General features: G+C 44.6%; 1 protein-coding gene across 1 annotated transcript in view; it reads left to right on the top strand.

Moving 5' to 3' along the window:
* Positions 1–5,123: 5,123 nt before the first annotated feature.
* The window catches only part of LOC135909749 (uncharacterized), a 42,829-nt gene continuing 28,024 nt past the window's right edge, over positions 5,124–19,928 (top strand). The window contains exon 1 of the mRNA XM_070522817.1: positions 5,124–5,218. The gene's annotated coding sequence lies outside the window, so the exon portion shown is untranslated. The remainder of the gene's footprint in view (positions 5,219–19,928) is intronic.

Below are 19,928 nucleotides of genomic sequence, written 5' to 3'. Positions count from 1 at the left end.
GGACGGCATATATAGCCACTCCGTTCAAGAAAAAGTGCAATAGTCACAATGCTAGTATCAAGCAAGCATAAAGAATAACAGTGGGAGCTAGTATTAGCGTAGAATTTTGTGTTGTTGTCAAGGAGAATATGTGGGAGAGCGTGATAAAAGAAAGTAAGTACACGCGCTTTTTACCGTGTAAACGCAGGCAGTTTTCTGTATAGAGAAGAACTCCATAGTAATTCAGAAGGAGAAAGTCTAGCCACTTAAATTGTTTTTCAGATCACTGTAGATTTGAGTAGGAAGGAAGGGTTTTATGATGGATCAATCTCTGTCAGTACGTTCACGCGCTTTTCTATTGAATATATTGCAGTTCGTTTTCACGATCCAGCTGTCAAGTTATTGCATCGCAGCAAACGCGTTTACAGCCTCACCCGGATATAACGAAACCAGTGATGGCGAAACAGTAAAGCGGTGGTTTCCTAGCAATCCGTCCCTAACATCTCATACCGTGGCTGTTCTTGCTAAAGTGTTGCCTAATAGGTCACAGGTAGGAGAAAAAGGTTACGTACCCTGTGGTGAGATCTAGTGTCGCTTCCTATCACAAAAACTCGATCCTATAACCATTAGGCGAAGCTCCCCCTCAACCTGAACGTAACAAATTGCAGGTAAATATTTCATTGTAATAAGCAATGTTGTTTGGTAATCTTTCGAGTGGCCGATTACTTTTTTTACTCACTGACGGTCACATTTGATCAATTCATTTTTTTCGCCGGTTAATAACATAAAACTGGCTGCTTTATAGACGAGACAAACTGTAACATGAGACGCAGTTTTGAGCACCTTAATTCGGGGGTTACTGCAGCAGAATGTTCACTGTCGTACCACGCAGCAGACGCAAGCGAATCCCGGGGTCTGCGGCTCTTCTTTGTCGTAACCCCTCGGCTTCGCGCTCCCTCACGGCGAAGTCGGCACCCTTGGCGTTGCCTGGATGTGGAAAGAGGGAAGTATGCGTGGAATCGTGGCCTAATCAATAAATAATAAATTGAATCGTGGCCTACTGCTTAGAGCGCCGGGCTCCTGTGCTTGACGACCGAGGGTCGATTCCACTGTCACTCACGCATTGCTAAAGTGAAATGCCTAAGTGGCTCATACCTCCCCCCCCCCCCCCCCCGATGAGGTTGCTCGCGCAGACACGCGCTCGTGGCACTGCTCGAGCGTTCGTAGTCTTCTTCCACAGCTGGCTGCGATGCTGCAACCGCAAGTAAAATTGCCTCGAGTGCTCAGAGGGACATACGTAGACCCACAGAAACGAGTAGCACCAGCACGTAGAAGATTAGAGCAACTATCAATGTTAGTTTCATTTGAATTGGTAGGTCGCACTAGTAGCTCCTGTTGCCTTGTGTTTTTCGATGCCATCGCTCCTCAAGTGCGTGAGTTTGGTTGCTTTTTCGCCACAAATGAGATGTCCGGTAAGTGCAAAAAATACATATTGCACTCCTTTAATGCACTTAAATGAACTATAGACAGGTTAGACGTGAGAGTGAGCAATTGTTTTCAGCTACCTGCAAATATGCCGAACGTAGTGGCTGGATACGGCTCACTGCTGAGAAACTAAAGGCCTATTTTGGCAAGCTGGTACTCATGAATGCCAATCCTATGTACCAGGTGCATCGGTATTGGAGTTCTGATAGCCTATCCTACGTGAAAGAAATCGCTGCTGCCATGATGCACAAGAGATTTCAGCAAATCACAAACCCTTTACAGATGAATGACAACAAGCAGATGTCAAACAAAGGTTCAGACTAGTATGACCGCTGCTTCAAAGTTCGCCCGCTCATCAAGATGATGAATGAAAACTTTCGTAATCAGTACACGCCTTCACCTCGTCGTCCAGTGGACGAAAGTACGATTTTATTCAAGGGAAGGTCATCTATGAAACAATCTATGCCTATGAAACCGAAAATAAAACGCGGTTGCAAGGTGTGGTGCATTGCGGACTCGTCCACAGGTTACCGATGCAAGTTTGATATTTACCAAGGTAAGCACCAGGAGGGACCAAACAACAGAACACTTGGTGAACGCGTTGTCTTGTCATTGTCAGAAGAAATCGTAACCCCACGAAATTAACTGTTTTTCGACAACTTCTTCAGTTCCACCACCTTGCTGCAGCAGCTCCGTGACGAAGACATTTTGGCTTGCAGTACATATCGCACAAATCGAAAGGATCTACCAGCGGAACAGGAAGTAAACAACAAGCTCGACCGTGGTGAATTCGTCTGGAGGAGAAAAAAGAATCTTACCTCCTACCAGTGGCGGGACACGAAGCACGTTCACATAATGTCGAACTGTCATGACCCCTCTGAAGACGTTCGAGTCGACAGCACTTCACCAAAAGGGCATAAGAAAGCCGTGAATTGCCCCACAGTAGTGCCCGACTACAATCTCTGGATGGGAGGGGTGGATCGTTTCGATCACAAAAGAAATGCATATCAACTAGACCGGTGCTCAAAGAGGCCATGGAGTCGCTTTTTTATTTCATCCTTGACGCGGCGATTGTCAATGCTTACATCCACCATCGCTACAGAAACAGTCTCGCATACCTATTCTTTCGGGTCATGCTGGGAAGACAACTCATTAGTGGGAGGAGCTTTCGCAAGGGTCGGCGCAGTCTAGTGTATCACAAGAGAGAAAAGAACAACTGCTCCACTGTGACATGGGGGCCAAAAGATGCTCGTTTCAATAGGCAAGGGCACTACCCGTGCACCACCACTATGCGCAAAAGTGCCGATGGTGCTCGACAACGTCGCAGGAAAAACGCAACAAAGCTTGTATGTACAGCCTGCCAAGTGCATCTTTGCATTACATGCTTTGAGCCTTTTCATAAGTAGGGATAAAGTTCATAGACAGAAAGGATGACCGCCAAGGTTTGCTGAGGGACAACGTGTGTGCCACCTTTTACTCACGGCGCCAAGTTATCAGTGGGACAGGTGTTGTCCCGCCAATTTTTGCCATAATATTCTTTTGCAAGCAAGAATAATTTTTTTGTATGTTTCCTACATGCGATACTGTTTATTTGGGAAAAGGTAGCGCACAACCCATCAGTAGATTTTTCGTGCCTGATAAAGGTTCAAGATGGAGTTATTTCAGGCCCTCGAACACTCGAGCTTATGTGGAAGACGAGTCCACGTCATTTGATGTTAAGGCGAAGACAATTAATACAATAAATAAATAGAGGTGATACGCACTGATACTTACCACCTTTGACCTAATTAGGGCGAAGCTAATTAAAACTCAGTTAAGGTAGCGTCAATTAGGGCACTCGAACCTATGACCTTTGGTGGTAGAAAAAAGTAATAAAACGTAAGATGCATTAGAATCAGAATGTCAAGATACTTATTGAATGTGTCTTGAATGCGCAGGCCTTTGCCTTCAGACTCCTTGGCGTGTGCCAAAATGACAAGTTTTTTTTACCAGATTGCGCAGGCCTGTCTAAGGAGGCTTCATCCAGACAGAACATGAAGTCCACGTTAGTAGGCTAGAAGTGCTTTCGCAATAAAATAAGCAAAGAAGCTAACTGCTTTCTTGACTACTTGCGTCATTCCTTGATACTCGCAACTTGCACCATTTTCTGTAAGACTACTAGCATATTCGACAAAAGTGCGACCAAAAATAAAAGATTTCTCTCCAGTTTGAGATATTGAATCTGTTCAAAGGCCTACATCTATGTTTATCTATAACGAGTATTTACACTACAGTAGCATGTCCTTACAGACTAACTGTCACGCCTTTGAATTAAGACAGAAAATTTACAAGGACAGTTTAATTACATTCATTCGAGTTCAACACGTTCATTTACAGACAACTTCCTCGCCAAGTTTCCTTGCGATCTGGCTTTACGTCATGGTGACTTCTTGCGCTTGTCGTCGGAAATACCCAGGCAGTACATCAGCATCGAAGCAAACAGGGCCCATTTCTGCCAGAAGCGGGCATCAATCGTGCGCAGACGTTGGTATTTGGGTGAACGGCAACTCGGTTCAATGATGACCCAGAGCTACAGCCAACATTGCGCGATCGTCAGGCCAATGCAGTAGCTAATGCGTCGCTAGCATATGACCAACCTTGGGCCATGTTACCATTACCAATCCTAGCTTCGGGCCAATGCAGGTTGTATGACGAATACATAATTGCGTATGACGTGAATATTTGTCACGTCTATGTAATTACGCTAGCTATAGAGCACGCATTCATTATTACCCTGAACGTTTTGCTACTGGAACTTTTCGTACCAGTTGTCCCCGTACTGTAAATATCTAATAATTAAAAATTGAGAGCGCAATTAGTTATCCCTACATGGATGAATGCGAAAGCATCGCGACCACCGGGTATGTCAAAGTATTTTAGTCGTATTAATGTAACTTCTTAATTAGCACCATCATTAACTGTGACCTAATTCACTTTTCCTTCGCACGAGAGGTCGAGGGCTCGACTCGCACCAGAATTCGTGGGATTGAGTGCATTAATTAAATATATCCTTATTAGGTGCGCCCTAATTATGTTCGCCTGAATTAACAGCAAAAGTAGTGGCTTCCCGTGCCACTAAAGGTCGTGGGTCCAACTCCCACCGAAGGCCATGGGTCCGAGAGCCTTCGCTCTATCTTAATTTCATGTGCTCTGATTACCTCCGCCTCGATTAACACCAAACGTCGTGGGATCGACTACTACAAATGACCGTGAGTTCGAGTGCCCTAATTAAATGCTAATTAAGTGTCCCTTCATTAACTTCGCCTTTACACCAAAGTACGTGGGTTCGACTCCCATCAAAGATCGATGGTTTGTAGCCTTTTTGTGCCATTGTGTGGTCACGCCGACAACGCTGGGGTTTTCGCCTCTTTAGCCTTTTTAAGGCTTCAGCATTAAAAGTGCCACAAAGGGGCACTTTTCACGATTGCAGTGGGCTCAGAAGAAGACCGGAAACAGTCACTTTGTCAAATCGGTATGCTAGCTATGCATATAACGAAAGCGCATGTGAAAAGTCTGAATGACAAAGAGGGCGTAAACGTCACTTTTATCCACAGAACCAAGCCCTGCCGCATTCGTCACTGGCCATGACTGAGGCAGACAAGAGGGATAATAGTGGCCCCAGAGTATTGCCCTGTGCGTGCGCGTGCAGCGGGTCAGCCTAGCAGCACGTAGCTGGCTGAGCGCTTTATTCATCGAGCTAACGAGGCCTATGTGGGTACGTGGGGAATGGGGATGGAGGGTTGAAGGATACAAATGAAAGCAAGGAACAATCTGTGGCGAAAATTGCTTTTGTAGGAAACCACCACTTAGTTCAGCACATGTATGCAGAGCAAAATACTTTACACGCGTCACGTGCTACGAAAAGCATTCTTTACTGTAGTGATTGCTTAAAAGATATATTCTGAGGTTCTACCTGCCATAGCCATGATCTTGTTTGAGGCAAGCCCTAATGGAGGACTTGACATTCTTTTACTACCTGGGTATTTGTAAGGTGCACACAAGGCACTGCACACGGTCGCACTTATTGTGGAAGTACGGTAAACGATTACAGAAAAAATAGTAAATATTATATTCTATGGTAAGTTTTTATGGTTTGTTTAAAGGCTCTATGGTGAATAGCTTGTGAAAAGGAAACGAAATGGAGGTCAGCAGATGCTGAAATGTTGTTTCGCCCTTCTAGTAAAATCCCTGCATACGCCTATGATCATACTGACTGCAGGATCACAACCTAGTTATTCGTCACTGTGCTATAATATCTGCTAGCGAAATGAAAATGTGAAAGTTCGAGCAGCAGGTGGCTGTCACAAAGGAGCGCGAAGGATGTAACATGTCTGATGTTCCATGAAATGATAATGCCTTCGTGAAAATTCAGAACAAAAATATGCAAGGACGAAAGAGAGATTACACAAATGCATTAACTATCGAGTTTAGGTTTTTTATTTAGGTAGAGGTTATTATTTACGTATTATTTACGTAGTGATTTGTTCAACACACACCGTTAAGAATTGCAAAATGACCTTAGTGCAAGAGTTTCTTGCAGGATTGGCACTTTGTAGTTTGTTAATAAATAAGAGTTTCTCAAATACTGGACTAATGGCCGATTGCACATGGGTTGCATTTTTGCATTTTGCTTCTTGCGTCGGCAGAAAGAAACCAGAAGGAGTGCAGCCTGATTTGCAGATGCAGTGGAAGTAGATGAGCTTGTGGAATTGCAACTTTTCTGGTACTTGTTCTAGGGTGAGCATATTCTCTAAAGCCTCTGAACCGTAAAAGGAGAAAACATGCACGCAAATTTCACAGAAAAGCACAACCAAGTGCGGTTCCGAAGTGGTTTGTGGGACTGAGCGGACGCACGCATGCTGTCCGTAAAGAAAATGCTGACAAAAAGTAATACTTAGAGAACAGCTCGGCTAGTTCGAAAATCGGCATTTCATGCATTTCCAGCACTTCAAGGAAATAGGACAAATTGAGAGAAAATACGCAAGAGGAGGTAGAACGCTCATCTTCAACTTATTCCAGTACATAAGGTGCAGACATACAGATAGATTCACTGATCATGCGCCAACGGACGGCGGAGCATGAATTGTAGCGCATGCTTGAAGCCAGTTATCCGAGGTGCATGGCAGGCAGATATTGATGCAGGTGATCACGTTATTTCATATACAGTGCGACAAAAGCTGTGCTGACACAGTTATTTTCTTTTTCAATGCAGAAAGCTTCAAGAATCAGACAGCCCCTTTCTTCCTTTTACCTGCCTAGAACATGTGTGCTGGTAAACATTGGTGTGCAGTGCCACTTCCCGCTCAGAGTTGCCCGCTAAGGGACCGCTAAGTGACCTACATATGGTGGTCGCAATCTGTCGTTAATTCAACGACTAGCCTGACCAATGTAACACATGCCACATGACAGGGAATGTAGCAAATGACGCCAGTACGGCACGCTACAAATGAGGTAGTGTTCTCCTTTGCGCAGGCAAGACCGTTGCGCCCTCGGTCGTTCAATGGTCGGCATATGTGAGCCAGCTTTACCAGTGCGGAATATGTCGCAGAGACACCACACTTGGCAGTCGTGCTTTTCAAGCGCTGCAACAGGTGGTGCACATCCAGTCGTCTATTCGGCTGAGTCCGGATGCCTTTTCCTTTTGATCCTGTGCACTTGACCTGTTTGAGGAGGCCTTCTGACACAGAGACCGATGATCTGTAGGGGGAAGCCCGCCTTGCTAAGACGTTGCGCTTGCTCTTGCAAGCTCATTGCCAGCCGGTACTCGCACGACTAGGGCTCAGCGCAAGCAGTTTGCAGCTATGCCACGTTTAACCACCTTTGAGTGAGCCAAATTGTAATTTAAGACGTAATTTTTTTACCTCTATTTATAGCAAACCTGTTTTTGGAGGCAATGCCTGGGCTCGAGCAACTGCAGGCAATCGTCAACAACCATCTCGTAAGTAAAATGAGACCTGGTGCAGATAGCTTGAATACCTCAAGAATATTATTGTGAAGTGCCTGAATCTCCCCAGGAGCCTTCACTGTACAAACAACCAAATAGCCATGGACAAACAAAAAATTTTACCTTTTTTCATTGATTAAACAGGGATTTCATGCAGTTGTCACACTGAGCTAAGCACAAATCACAGAAACGGGGCAATCCAGATACCATTATTTTGAGGAAATGGTTCCCGGTTACATGAGATAAAAGTACAGGAAAGATACAAAATATGCATCTAAAGGCAGCTGTCAATAGACAAAGCGGTGAAGATGATGAAGGATATGGGATCATATTCTTCAATAAAGGTTCTCACAGATCTGGGAACATCAGGTTTTGAGTACAATTTACAATAGTGTTCTTTAGGTATTCGAGCGATCTGCACCACATCTTGATTTTACTCATGAGATGCCTGTTGACAATCACATGCAGTTCCTTGACTTCAGTCTTTCACTAGGAGAATACTTTTGTTGCAAGTATAAACCGATACCAAAAATTCGAATCTTAAGTCACAATTCGGCCAGACCGGTCACTGCATTAAGGACAGGTTGATTGAGCACCATGTGCCAGTCCGGGCACTAGCGGAATCCGGCAACTTAGCGGATCATTGTAAACGATGCCACTTCACACCTGTTTCTTAAGAGCACACGTGTTCTCGGCAGCTACAATAACGAAAGATGCCGTATTGTTCTTGAAGCTATTTGCATTCAAAAAGAAAACAATGTATGTGTCTGCGAAACTTCCATCGCACTCTCAATTGAAGAATGTGATTAACTGTACCAAAACCTGCCTGCCATGTGTCTTTGATAAGTGATTTCAAGCATGCCCATGATCACTAAATGTCTCTATATACCCGCACATTTTCATGTGCCACAATCAGTTGAAGACCACTGTTTTACTTATCCTTGCGCCTTTCCTTTTCTGTTAATCTTTCCTGTTTCTGTAAAGTGCAGCAAATGCGTGAAATGCTGACAAAATACTACGTGCAAGTCAGAGAATCACCTATAAACAGGCAACATCAGTGATAATAAAAGAAAGCTGTCACTACATACATTTTCTGTCACAATTTGTAATCCTAAATTGTTAAGAAATTTCCTATTTAATTCAATCTCTGTTCACACCCGTTTACAATAATCCGAGTCACTGTATTGTGTCGTCAGTATTTGATAAAGTTTTACGGCTGCTCTTCTTTGTTATAATTCATACACAGTGAGCAATATGTTCAAGTTGGATCTGTCAAGAGAACAATGGTATCTTAACCCGCCGTGGTTGCTCAGTGGCTATGGTGTTGAGCTGCTGAGCACGAGGTCGCGGGATCGAATCCCGGCCATGGCGGCCGCATTTCGATGGGGGCGAAATGCGAAAACACCCGTGTACTTAGATTTAGGTGCACGTTAAAGAACCCCAGGTGGTCAAAATTTCCGGAGTCCTCCACTACGGCGCGCCTCATAATCAGAAAGTGGTTTTGGCACGTAAAACCCCAAATATTATTATTATTAACAATGGTATCTTATGCTCTACACTGTTGAATCAATGAAGGGTGCTCTTTTGTTTCTTTATAAATCTTGCCTGTTTTCGCCGTTCAACTGAAAATAAAAGAAGAAAATTGCAAGCACTGCAGGAGCCAAAGATGCGACTTGCTGAAAAACTCGCAGCCACTGTATTTTATGTTGGCTGCCACTGTCATTGTGGGGTTGACATGTTGGTTTTCAGTGCTCGTTTCAGTTATGTGTTTCAACTTATGAAGGAAGGTTGCGAATGCTCTAGTAAACTAAATGAAGCAAGCGTGCTGACAGTTATTTGCGTATTTGATCGACGCACAGCTAACATGTAATAGTATACGCAGCACTTTCATATTGCTTATTTAGCGAAAAGAGCAGCCACAACCCTCTCCGCCAGAGACCGCTTGCACGAAGCCATTTACAGACAGGTAAATTAACCAAACCGTAAAAAAAGTACTTCAGCTCTCTAAGTTGGCGCTGCGCTGTATTGAGCATTGAAACTGGCTTTGGGCTGCTGGCTATCTCGTCCTCATGGGGACAAAACTAAACTTTCCTTTTGTTTTTCGTGCGCGAATATTTTTCTAAGGCAAATTCTTTTCTTCATGGACCTTATAAATTCCTGCTGCTGCTTATAGAGCTGGGCACATTCATTCTGTTGGCCTCAGCTTACAGAAAAGGGGCATACCTACAAACTAAATTTATACATTTGGTGCGTTTGGCAATGAATAGATCCGATGCCTTTTCAGCATTCGCTCCGATGGCAGCAGTTTAATTTGTGAGCTTTCGCGACGGTATTTTGAGCTGTGTACGTGAAGCAGCATGGTTAGTGTGGCTGCCAATGGTACTATACTTAATTTCAACGATGAAATTACCTGTCCTTTTGAACAGATACCTTTTCTGTGATATCATGGAATACGGAGAGTGTCCACAAATCAGTGGCATCCCACCAATACCTGCTGTTTAGCTAGTGCCTGGGAAGAAGTGGATTCATAAACTGAGTGCTTTTCATTATGTATGCATGAGGAGCGTAGCGGCCGCTTTAACCACTGTGGGAGCATGGAGTTGGACTTGTTTTCATGTGTCGTGATGCTGAAGCATCACGCAGTTCTCAAGGAAGGGAATGAAGGAATGAAGCAGTGCTTATAATAATAAACGAGAACATGCTGTTTCTTCTTAAATATGAAAGCAGACGCTTTTGTTTTTCTTTTCTTTTTGAGCTCACTCCATAGTTTTGCAGTGCATAGTTTAGGGTGTCTTCATCAGCAGTTGAACGGCATTCTGTTAGAGCAACCGCGCCTCGAAACGTACACTCAGTCTGTTCACTTAGCCTAGGAGGGATCCTTAATACAAAATAATATCCAAACATACTAAGGAAAATGAAGAAAGAACGCTGTCTCTCCTATTACACACCAGCAAACAGTGTGCTTGTTTTGAGGGCTTATGCTACTGTTAAACATTGTAAATAGGAACGCTTTGTTCCTATTACCACATCAAAGCCAAGGAACTATTTTGGGAATTACCCGAAGAATTTGGTAGAGTTGCAGTTCTGTCCCTCACATATGCAAAATAAAACCGCTCAATTTGTGAATTACCCAGCCTACTTCTTCAAGGCAAATGCTGTGCAGTACGCAATACAAAATGTAGTTCAGTTCGGGTCCTTCGTGATAATCAGTGCCGTGATGATAAGATTAGATGTTGCAAAGAACGGCAGTGCAGTGATCCGTCATAAACCCATCGGCACAGTCACGTTAGCCAGCCAACTTTACGGATGCAGCTCAAGGTCCTCCTGCAACAGCTTGTCGACAAATGTGATGCAGTGATTTAACTTATTTTAGCAGTCATTTTAGCCTTTTATTATCATGTCTTCTACCTGCTCCACGCCTTCTACCAAATCCACGCGTGCCGGTCTCCCCTGGCGTGTGCTCACCAGCGTGTGCGTGGAAGCACCTGAGGAAGGAATGTGAACAGGGATTTTAAGAAAAAAGAGAGAGACAAAAAATAAGCAAGCTCTCATCGTACCTCCGGGCTTCTAACTATCCTTCAAATGCGAAAACATGGCAAGACATACAAAACATTGAAAATGATGATTGGCTGTTTGAGCCCAGTTATGTACGCACATCTTCGGAATGTCAGGACTAATTTTGTGTTCCAGGCTCATGCTGCACATGCCAATTACTGAGGCGTGACAGCCATCTGGCTGTGCAAACGACAATACTGTAATATACCGTGCATGACCCAGGGTCAACTTCAATAAAACGCTTAGCTCAGAAAAAAATTTATATGAAGCAAAAAAGGGAATGGGAACAGCGTGAACCAGGCCTACAATTGCACTTTTTGTCTTATCCTCATTGTGCCGTTTTCCTTATAACCGCTATAGGCATGCTGATTCACCAACTGAGCTCTCACAATGTGCAGGCCTTCAGACTCTAGGAAGCCGAGCGAAATTACAGCGTTTGAAGTTTTTGTATGTGCTACTGTACAACTCCTTTAAGCTAAACTACTCAGACTTCATAAACATTAAAACCACTCGCCAGGCGCGAAAGATGCACGCAAATAGACTAGAAGAATTTTCCTGCAATAATAGCGCGTTCCTGTTCTCCTACATGCCGCAAGCTGTAAGAAAACGGAATAGATTGACCCGTATGTCACTGATCAGACAAGGTTTCCCAAATTTATTGAGCCTGCTGGTAGGGCAGTCCGCTGTTTTACTTATTGACGCCTTTTGCGCCTCTGTATTTGGTCCCAACTACTCTGTGCAGATATGTCTGTATATATATATATATATATATATATATATATATATATATATATATATATATATATATTCTCTAGCTCAAAAAAATGAAGCCAGGACTGTGAACACATATATGCGCCAACCTTTGTACACCCACTCCTGCAGTAACCCCCATGAGGTTGACAGTATCTGTCAATAAATAAAATAAATTAAAATATAGTCACGCAGTAGTGAGGGTCAATAATGCAGCGGTGAAACAGTCACCGATGAAACAAAGCTTTCATCGGGCGAGCTTGTGCCCACAAAAGCAAGTGACACTCAAGGCACAGCAATAGCGGCAAACACGGTCGGTGACCGTCGAAGTCTAATCAGCGGGTCAAGCGCGTCAGGTTTTATAAATCAGTAATCGAAGGTTCCAGAGCAATTGCTTGTGGCTGCGTGCCCTCTAGAAAGTTCTACACCATTGGCATGACGCATACATGCAATCACATTACACAAGGTGCGGGGACAACAGACTGTGGATAGAGACATCGAAAACATTCTAGAAATTTCTTATGTATGCAGGCGCGTCCTGCGCTTAGTAATAACATTTGTTCGACTGTGAAATGCGATCACCCGACAAACAAGTACACGTGTTAATACCCCCTCCGAAGAAGCATCGTCCGTATGCCACAAACATAAAAGGAGAGAGAAAAGTAAAAGTACGCTTCATAAAGAAAAACACAGCAACAAAGGAACAAAGCCATAGTTCAGCTATGCAACATCCAAGAGTTCGTTAGCACTTGTGGAACGGCTTAAGTCGCGCAACATGGTATATTTGAGGTCGTGAGTGGTGGCGCTGTGATTGCAAAATGACGACTTGCACCAAGTCATAGTCCGGCGAACCAATACGTCGGGTGATCTTGTAGGGTCCGAGATAGCGGCGTAAAAGCTTCTCACTAAGTCCTAGTCGGCGTATCGGGGTCCAAACATAGACAGGATCGCCAGAATTGTATTACATGAATCGTCGTAAAGATAGTAGTATTAGCTGTCGGTCCTCTGCTGGTTCTTTATGCGCAGGCGGGCGTACTGTCGGGTTTCGTGGCCGCGCTGGAAGTAGGCGGCTACGTCGAGATTCTCTTCATCGGTGACGTGGGGCAGTATGGCGTCGCGAGTCGTCCTACGGGTCGTGCCATAAAATAGCTTGAACGACGTGATCTGCCGTTATTTCTTGTAGCACCCTTTTCTAAGTGAAGGTTACTTACGGCAGGCCGGCATCCAATGTTTTGTGTTTGAAGTTAACGTACATTGCAAGCATATCGGCGAGGGTCTTGTTCAGTCGCTCCGTAAAACCATTCGTCTGCGGGCGGTAGGCACCTGTTCTCTGGTGGCTTTTCTGACTGTATTGCAAAACGGATTGGCTCAGTTGTGCAATGAAGGCCGTTCTTTTATCGATGATGAGGACTTCTGGGGCACCAAGTCGCGACAGGATGCTCTCGACGATGAATTCAGCTACTTCAGCTGCACTACTTTAGCCAGAGTTTTTGTTTCAGCGCAGCGGGTAAGGTAGTCGGTAACCACAGCGATCCAATTGTTTCCAGATGTAGACGACGGAAAGAGTCCCAACAAATCCATCCCGATCTGCTGAAGCGGTCGACAAGGATGCTCGATCGGCTGTAATATTCCCGCCAGACTTGTCCGTGGAGTCTTGCGTCGCTGCTGTTCTTGACATGTCTTCACGTAACACGCGACGTCGGCGGTCAGGCGCGGACAATAGTACTTATCTTGCATTCTTGCGAGCGTACGGGAAACCCCGACGTGCCCGGCTGTCTCGTGATCGTGCAGTGCATGCAGCACTTCTGACCGGAGTGTTGCGGGCACAACGAGTAGGTGGTGTGCGCGAGCTGGGGTAAAGATCTTCACCAGGATGTCATTTTACAAAACACTTAGACAATCCACGCATCAATTTTGCGCGTGATGGCCGCTGACGACCTTGAACGGCCTGCCATATAGCAAGGGCGAAATTTTGCTGCAGTCCAAATGATGGCAAGATATTCTTTTTCGGACCTAGAATAATTGCCTTCCGCTTTTGATGCCAAACGGCTAGCGTAAGCTATCACCCATTCAAGTCTGTCTTGCCTCTGGACTAGGACGGCGCCGAGGCCTACGCTGCTCGCGTCAGTGTGGATTTCTGCATCGGCGTCCTCGTCGAAGAGCGCAATTACCGGGGGCGACTGCATGTGTCGTTTGAGTCCTTGAAACGCATTGGCCTGCGGCGTTTACCACTTGAACTCGCCATCACATTTAGTTAGATGTGTCGGCGGCTCAGCAATGCGTGAAATATCTTTGACGAAGTTCCTATACTAGGCGCACATTGCAAGAAATCTACACGCTGCCTTCTTGTCGATGGGCTGCTGGAACATTGCGATGGCAGCTGTCTTCTGTGGGTTAAAGCGCACTCCAAATTTCCTGATGACATGACCCAGGAACAGAACCTCATCCTAAGCTAACTGGCACTTTTCTGGCGTCAGAGTGAGCCTCGATGACTTGATGGCTTCTAGCACTGTCGCAAGCTGCTTTCGGAGATGGTCAAAATTTTGGGCGATGACGACGACGTCATCCAAGCTAAAAAGACATGTCTGCCACTTCAATCATGCTAACACCGTGTGCATGACGCGCTGGAACGTTGCAGGTGCCGAGCACACTCCGAATGGCATGACCTTGAACTCGTAGAGGCCGTCTGATGTAATGCAGGTGGTCTTTTCTTTATCCCTCTCTCCTACTTCTATTTGCCAGTAGCCAATATTGAGAACCATAAACAAGAAGTATTTAGAGTTGCAGAGCCGATCCAATGCGTGGTCCTACTGTGGCAGGTGGTATACGTCCTCCTTCGTGATCTTGTTCAGTCGACGATAATCGATGCGGAAACGCAGGGTTCCGTCCTTTATCTTCACCAAACCTACTGGAAATGCCCACGGGATTTTCGACGGCTGAATGATGGTCGCGCAGCATTTCATCCAGTTGTTTCCTTATAGCTTCACGTTCTCGCGTGGAAACTAGGGAAGGGCTCTGGTGGAATGGTCGGGCGCACTCTTCGGTTATAATGCGATGCTTTGCAACTGGTGTTTTGACAGCATCGAATCCTCAATGCCGTCAAAAAGCAGTCTTTGTATAGTAGAAGACTTCTAAGCTGTTGCTGCTTACTCATGGGGAGACTCGGAATAATCTTGAAGTCTGATTCGGGAACTATGGTGGTCGGGTGAGATACGGCAGAATCTGACAGGACAAACGCATTGGCTGTTTCTTCAACTTCCTCAGTGTATGCGATTTGCGCGCCCTTGTTGCCGTGCTTGAACTCCTGGCTGAAGTTAGCCGGCGTCACTTTCGCTTTTCCTCCATGCATCCGAGCGACCCCTTTTGCGACGTAGATTGCACGATCGAGCAGTAGGCGTTGATCGCGCTCGATGACGCCTTCTATGTCTTCGTGTGCTTCGGTGCCGATAGAAAACACAATGCTGGAGCTAGGTGGGATGCTGACTTGATCTTCTCGCACAGTCAAAGCGTGCTGACTGCGAATGCTCTCCGGCAGTGTCGCTTCCCCTTCAGATGGCATTATCTACTTCGACTTGAGGTCGATGATTGCGCCATGTTGGTTAAGGAAATTCATGCGCAGAATAACGGTCGGAGTGTAACGACGATGTCAAGGTAACTCAGGTCATGAACGGTAATTATTGCGGTGCATATTACGCTCGGCGTCATTAGGTGTCCTCCAGTGGTCCGAATTTAAGGGCCTTCCCATTCAGTCTTAAAGGGCAACCACGGCGATTTTTTCAGTGGGTTAAAATGTTATCATTTCCAAATGGCATTGGCAGTCTTGTTGCCGGTGATGTGGTTCAATTTGCATAGAGACTCGTCAATAAATTTATATACATAAATGAACGGAGTGCCGAAACCAAAACGGAAACAGGTAGCTGTTTCATGTGTCGCCAAAATTTAGTCGAGGACATCCGAGCCAACACAACCGACGACATTAGCAGCTCTTCTGGCTCTTTCGTACTAGACAGCGGTGATTTCAGCAACGACAGAAGTACTGAAGAATCGACGTTTGCGGTTGACCCGCCACTGCGCGAAGCAGCTGACGTGCCCCAACCTCAACGCATTGCGATGCGGCAAGACGAAGGGTAAGCTCCGGTTATCACGTTTGCCTTTTTTTGCGCCTAGTTATTTGAAGTATTGACTGCTGTCGCCTTACCTTACGCAGATCTACGAGTGATGAATGCCTAACCGACTGCAGATACGAGCTGTTAAGTTTCCAGGGCATCCCCGTCACTGTGGCAATGTTAGATGGCATCACTTTCAGTTGTCAGCACCAGATGTTCCCGTTGCTATGTTTTGACAGCGACCTGCTCGAGGTGAACAGAGGCCAGCTGCATATTTTATAAATTCACACATCTGGAAAGCGTTGATCCAAACATGTTACTGCAGAACCTTCTGTGTCTTGTTGTTTTGTTATGTACTCGTGGGACACGCCCTGTCGTTCATCTCGCACTTACAAGCAAGAAAATATCTGCAGACGCATGCCCCTTGTCACGCGGGTAGCTTCTAGTGTCATTGATTCAATGCGGATTCAACTTGAAGAATATCTATTGCGGCCACACATAATGGTTCAAGTGCGGATTTTGACAAGTTGCCCTCAGTCGCGTTCAAGATTCTCGCGAGGGCTCGGAAAAAAATTGAGTCCACCTCAAGCATGATCAAGGTGTCCGTGCGAATACCGGCATAGAGACAGCTATGCTTAATTTTCGAAACGCATGATAACGCATGTCGGCCTTTTACAGCATCTGAGCCTTCACATATACTGATTCGCATATACATTTGGTATTTGAAATTGACTGTTATTGCTTTACATTTGCAAGAGAGCCATAAATAAACCAAAATATGTAGTTTTACATGCATTTCTGGCCGAGGGACATGCCTACTGCAACTCAATTAGGTTGCTGCCTGAGTAGGATAAAAAAATAGCATCGCAGCTGCACTAGGTGTCAGATAGTTTCCAGGTAGAAATTGTCCTTAAAATGGACATTATTTCAACACAATAAAAAAGGAATAAGTGAACATCCTCAGGTTAACTGCATCACGCACAAAGTTTGGATCTCCATGGAAACGAAGGAGGCAAGGCTGCATTGACTTGGTTTCTAGTGTTTATATGTCACATGTGGTGTCTGCTCTGCTTTCCGCTGCTTCAGAACGCTGATGTACACGGAATAGAGAATATTCGTCTGGTAGCTATGGAGCCGCCTGGGTCAAAGAAATCGTCAGCCACTGCCGGACTGCATACTTCGGCAAATAAGGAATGCATTCCCTTCTGCCTCTGACGAGACATTTTCTTGGGTATAGGTGAGTAGCTTCATTGTGGTTGAGCCAAGGAATGAACTCAGTCCCTAGAGGCAAATAGTACATAGTGTGGCTAGCTAACACTCATTAAGATGTATGTAGGGGCTAAGGAGTGAAGTGACTAGAGTGCTGAAAGATCATATTCCCTTGTGAAAGCGCCTGTGTGTCTCGTATGAGGCAATGCATTCCTGCATAAGCACTCCGACAGGAAATGTCAGAGAGTACCAATCATGGCTTCATTTTAACGCTTTTGATAATATGCAATGCATTTTATCTCACACAACGAGTAAATTAGGCATCATGCTAAGCCCAAGTACCCAAACATGAAGTTGTGGAAGTTGGCTTTATTATGCTTATGTGAAAAAATATAGAATGTGGGTCGACAGAAATAATGTATAACTTCATCTGGCGGCTAAATACTATAAAATGTATCTTTGAATATTTGTTTAATAAACATCCAGAACTAAACTTTTGTCGAATGCTAAGTTACATATTCTGTCACAGAAACCTCTGTTTCCGTCTGCAGATTCTCAAATTAAAGGGCATCACACTAGTCAAATAAAACAATCATCCGTTTCTCTTGTGGAACCGCACCAGACAAGCACATCACCTTTGAATACTGCCTTTATTACTGTGAATAATTGGTCTAAGTATCGTTTCCTTCCAAAAAGCTTTATTGAGTAGAATAAGCTGAATAAGCTGAGCAGTCATGGCGCCACGAGGGCCTCTCTCTCTCCTTTCTACCCCGACTCTTGCTGAGCGCCATGTAGGTGATTACTTCTACGCCAACCAAGCTCTCCACTGTAAAATAAAGATCTCCCTCTCCCTCATAGCGCCAACTGCCATCATTCGTATCGCGTTTAGTCTGGCTGCGTTATATGCTGTCTTTTGGTGTAATGTGTTATGCTTACTGCAGCCCAATTTGTTTTTTTCATTTGAGCATATTTGCTTATTAATTGAATATATGTAGCCTACGTGCTAAAGTAGCCAAACAGGATGCTACAGTACTAATAAATAAATAATAGGTTATGAATCCGGAGAACTATGACGTCCCCACAACAAGCGGTATTTCTGGCGTCAGGTGGCGGTGAAATTTTTCGAACGATGCAGTGTCCATCTATGCAACTTGGAAGATTCAACTGAATGCACCTTTATTATTTTCGATTGCTTCCTGAAAAAGAACATTAAATTAGGTTGTGCCGCACCGCCACAATTGGAGATGATTGTTTTCGTTTCAGTAACGCTTTGGTGCTGTGACATGTGTGCTTTTTCTATGATGTCGACTTTCCATTAGGGTATCGTGCCTTGATGCACTCTTATCAGCTGAAATTTGCGTTCGAGTCTGTCAAATGACAGGAGCAGTGTAGTCCTTGCATACGCAGGACAGAAATCATAGGATGTTTAGTTTAGTAGAGCTATCAAAAAAGAACGAATAAAAACAGACGTGACACTGTGTTTCTCATTTCACGGGCTTGCGATGGGTAGGAATAAAAAAGAGCGGTAATAGAGCTGATATAATTCGCCAGTTCGCTCGTGATGGGTGCAGTATAGTTTAGCAAGAGCCGCCTGTTTTTAAGGTTGCAATCACGACAAATACACGACTCGTTATATTGTTTTATTCCAGTTTCGCTTCATTAAAAGTTCACTCACCAAAGCTCAACGGACGCTTCAACTGGTTAAACAGAGGATGCAATCCATGGCGTGCCATCATTCTGCCGTCACGCAATACATCTATTAAGTCCAATTTATGTGAGGTTTATTTTCCTTCCTTAAAAGATATCAGCAGCCGCATATAAGCTGCTACATAGAACCGTATCACGGAGCAGCTGCCCCCAAGGGTTGACAGCACTGTACCCCCAGAGCTGTGCATTTGAATATAACCACAACAACAACAGCATACTTTCCTATGAGCAAACAGTTAGAAAAGAAAACGCAGATATATGTAGCGGAAAAGGCTGACAGATCTGCTGCGATTTGTATACTTATGCAGTCGAAATGCGACAACAAAACATAAGCATAGGCCAAACCAAATGTGCTCAAGATGAATGCATGTACAAGGCTCTCTTTAGAGAACTGCCAGTGCCGAGCGTGAGCGTGTTTACAGGCATAATTCAGGAAGACCATTGAAGAAATGAGTGGGCGATCTATTGCATATATTTCGGAAAGTTCATTTAAAAGTGTGGGTGATGAAAATTGGAGGGTTGGTGCGCCATAACTTTGGTGGAAAATGCTAGCCTGCTCAGTATGGCGTCTTTTATAATTTGGTGCTTTGTTTGTGAGTTTCGCACTGTCAGTGAGGTTGTGATAGCTCTTATTTAATGCTGACATTTAAAGGTGAGAGAGTTTAACATCGTATCGGTATGTTACTTCGATATTACGGAACATCTGGAACAACGGGAAAAGCTACTAATGAATGGAATCACATGCCGGCCTCAATTGTTAACATAACCGATACATCTGCATTTAGAACTACTATTGAAGAATACTGTTCTTAATCTGCATTTTTTATTTTAATGATTTGTATAACCTGTCGTCTGTACATGCTCTGTGTTTCGGCCCACTCCCTTCTGTAACGCCTTCGGGCCTTCAAGGTACATTAAATAAACGGTTATTTAGGGGAGTGGTAGGCAACTTCGGAAATCAGTTGTAAAAGCTAGCACTTGTAGCATTACCAACATCTCGATATTTTTTGCCGCGGCTTTTCCCCCTGCTTGCGAGCCATAACTTAAAAATGAATGCCTATGACATGGGCCTTTAATGCGCGTGATATAGAAGAGAGGCGAAGTATAGCGTGAGAACAGAAGGATGCCAAGAAAACAGAGCGTCTTACACAAAA

This window comes from Dermacentor albipictus, chromosome 8 (genome assembly GCF_038994185.2).
Source record: "Dermacentor albipictus isolate Rhodes 1998 colony chromosome 8, USDA_Dalb.pri_finalv2, whole genome shotgun sequence".
NCBI lineage: Eukaryota > Metazoa > Arthropoda > Arachnida > Ixodida > Ixodidae > Dermacentor > Dermacentor albipictus.
The sequence above is the reverse complement of the archived record's forward strand: the minus strand, read 5'-3'. Positions and strand labels throughout refer to the sequence as shown.